Source organism: Leucopleurus acutus (assembly GCF_964270905.1).
Source record: "Leucopleurus acutus genome assembly, chromosome: 17".
NCBI classification, from domain to species: domain Eukaryota; kingdom Metazoa; phylum Chordata; class Mammalia; order Artiodactyla; family Delphinidae; genus Leucopleurus; species Leucopleurus acutus.
In genome coordinates, this window is record NC_139159.1 from 68,144,364 (window position 1) to 68,147,825 (window position 3,462).

The following is a 3,462-nucleotide window of genomic DNA, read 5'->3' on the forward strand; positions in this document are numbered from 1 at the left end:
AAGTATCCACACCCATTAGCAGGCAATTACACAACTGCAAACAAAAGCTATTAACTGCCGTTTTAAAAAGTTTCTCAACTTTGAATCCATTCTTCCCAGTATCTCCAACCTCTTCCAACATCCTCTTTCAGGAGGCTTGATTCCCCTGTACGACAACCTCCCCACACCCCCCAACCCATTAAGGCTCCTAGGAGGCCAGGCCATTCGCTCTCTCCCTAAATAGGCCAAATTCCTACCCAACCTCTTACCCGGTCCAAATTTTAGTTCAGTGCCTCGAACAGAGAAGCACCTGTCTGTGGCAGGCACCGTGCTATGGACTGGGAACACAGCCTTGAATCAGGTGCAGTCACTGCCCCCAAGATGCTAACAGACCACAGGAGAGAGACATTAAGCAAATGATTATAGACGGATGAGTCTCAGCAGAGAGCAGGGTGCCAGTGGACCCTATGGGGAGACATTCTACCTCGCCTACAACCCTAGATAGGCCTCTCCTTGATGAAATGATGTAAAAGACGGGGAGACCTGAAGGAGGGGGACAGGGTGGACAACAGGAGTCAAGAGAATTGTTTCTCTTTCACTTGGGGCCTTCTGGAAAGCTGTCCCCAACTCAGGAAGAGGTTATGTTCGAAAAGTTTATTTTCCCATTCATGGATTTAGAGCTCATAATAATAAAAATTTATTTTTCCACAGAAATACACTTAGAAATAGTGGCTAGGTTTCCAGGCTGGTCCACTGGCACCCAATTACCTATCGTGTGCTGCACCATGTATAGCATTTTTTAACCAAACTCGTTTCTATGGGAAACTTATGCTGAGTCCTGACGTCCTGGGCTCCCAAGCCCCCCTTTTCCTCACTAACTCCCAGCAGTTCCCTCACAGAGGTCTCTCCAATCCAGCCCCCAGCCCCCAATCCCACGGCCTTGGTTCAGGCCAACCTCATAGCGACCCACGGCCTTGCGTCTGCGCCACAGCAACAAACTCAAAGCTCAGTCACCTGATCTTCAGCTGCCCCTCTCAGCCCTCTCCCCACCTCCCGATGCTTCAGCCAGTCACTTTTTAAGGAACAAATGTGAAAATCTTTCAATGGTTCCCACTGCTCATTCGTTCTCCTTCTCAGCCTGGAATTTCCCATCGATTTTTCAAGACCTAACCCCTCTATATCCAATACAACTTTTTACTTATTTCTACTCTAGCAGCTTATCAAGTTGTATTATAATTTGTGCTCACCTATTCAACAAATACATGAGTACCTACTACCGGCCAAGCTGTGTGCCTTCGTGGAGAGAACACGCTGTGAAGACAGAGATTAGGTTCTATTTGCATCTGCCCAGGCACCACTCAGCAGACACTATATTACACTATATTATATTATTTATTAATATCATATTAATATATGTTCTTTTCTTCCCAGGCTACAAGGCAATTCCCCCCCAGGGATGATAGCAATTTATACCTTCAACTAATGTTTCCCGACATGTTGGCCTGCCTTCAGCCTGGCAAGAACAGAATCTTTTTCGTCACTTAATGCCAGCTTCTCGACGTTGGCTTCCTCAACTACAGCAGCAGAGGTCTCAACTTAGGGTTGAGTTCATATCTTATCTTTGGTAACTTCTAGCTGCTTGCTCTTAAATGACTTAATCTCTCAAGTTTCCTCATTTGGGAAATGGGGATGATACTACTTACTTCACAAGCGGGTTTAAACATTGACTCCCAAACCCAGCTGAATATCAGAATCACTGGGAACTTGAAAAAGATGCAGAATGAAAACGAAACAAGAAATCTGCATTTTTCAAAAGCCCCAAGTGATTCGCACGTATAGCCAGATTGGAAACCAGAGATTGGAGGCTTAAATTATTCGTGAAGTACCTGTCACATTAACGCTCAATACCCAGGTGAGGGGACTTCCCTGGTGGTCCAGTGGGTAAGACTCTGTGCTCCCAATGCAGGGGGTCCGGGTTCCATCCCTGGTCGGGGAACTAGATCCCGCATGCATGCCACAACTAAAGAGTTTACATGCCGCAACTAAGAGTTCGCATGCTGCAACTAAAAATCCTGCACACCACAACGAAGATCCTACATGTGCTGCAACTAAGACCTGGTGCAGCCAAAATAAATCAACAAATATGTAAAAAGAAAAAAGAAAGGGGAGAGGTTAATTTAAAAAAAAAAACAATACCCAGGTGTGCTGTAGAAAATGGGATTCTACCCTAAGGAACAGTGGTGGGAAAAGAGGAGGAGCACGGGGAAGCATTCTGGGCATAAACCGTACATGGAAGGAATTACATGACATGATATTCCCCTCAATTCCAATTAGAATCACCAGAGCCACTTTGGAAAGCAAGCAAACTGCCAGGAGACACATATTCTCTCAGCCCAGCCTTTCAAGATACTAACGGTGAGAAGTCCAAGCAGACAGGGGTGAATTTTTCCAAAGGTTAAGGTTTGCTAAGTGAATGTTGAAAATTTCAAAGGGGCCGGGACCTCAGAAAGAGTTGGCAACAGATGCAGCTGTTGGCAGCTGCAGCATCACCTATTACATCCGTGTTCTTCAAAAGGTAGCTTAGAACACAGTGATACTGGCAATGTGCTATCCTCCAAAACAAGCAGGACTGTTCCTATTTTCTCGGTGTTTCTCCAGCACCAGAATAGGGGTGCACAGTCCTGTTCCTTCCCATGACCCAACTTGTGATGAAGGAAGAGAGCCTGCCTAAGGCTGGGGCTAGACTTGGATGGTTCAGGAGTGTCACTGCACCTGCCTTTCACGGTCCATGGATCCTTAGAAAGAAAATACAGAAAGGGGATTAAACTAATTCTGTCCAGTTCCAAGACTCAGACCCATGGGTGGAGGTGACAAAAATGCTATACAGCATACTACAATCAGATATAACCCCTAACCCAATGTTCTGAAGCATCCTGCTTCCTTATAATGAAAACCTAAAAATCCTGCTTCCAAGAATTAATCCTACAGGTATTTTCCAACACGTGAACAGAAGGAGGTACAAAAATGTTTGCTGGGACTTCCCTGGTGGCGCAGTTGTTAAGAATCCGCCTGCCAATGCAGGGGACACGGGTTCGAGTCCTGGTCAGGGAAGATCCCACATGCCGCGGAGCGTCTAAGCCCATGCGCCACAACTACTGAGCCTGCGCTCTACAGCCCGTGAGCCACAACTATTGAGCCCGCATGCTGCAACTACTGAAGCCCGCGCACCTAGAGCTTGTGCTCCACAACAAGAGAAGTCCCGCTCACCGCAACTAGAGAAAGCCTGCGCGCAGCAACAAAGACCCAATGCAGCCAAAAAAAAATTAGAAAAAAAAAGTTTGATGTGCGGCTATAATAGCAACACACACTGGACACTCCTCAATGCCCACCAAGAGATGACTAGCTACATAAATTAAGTCATATCTAAAAGAGGCAGCAGAGTAGGGATACAGAAACTTAAGACATACAACCATGAAGCTGTAC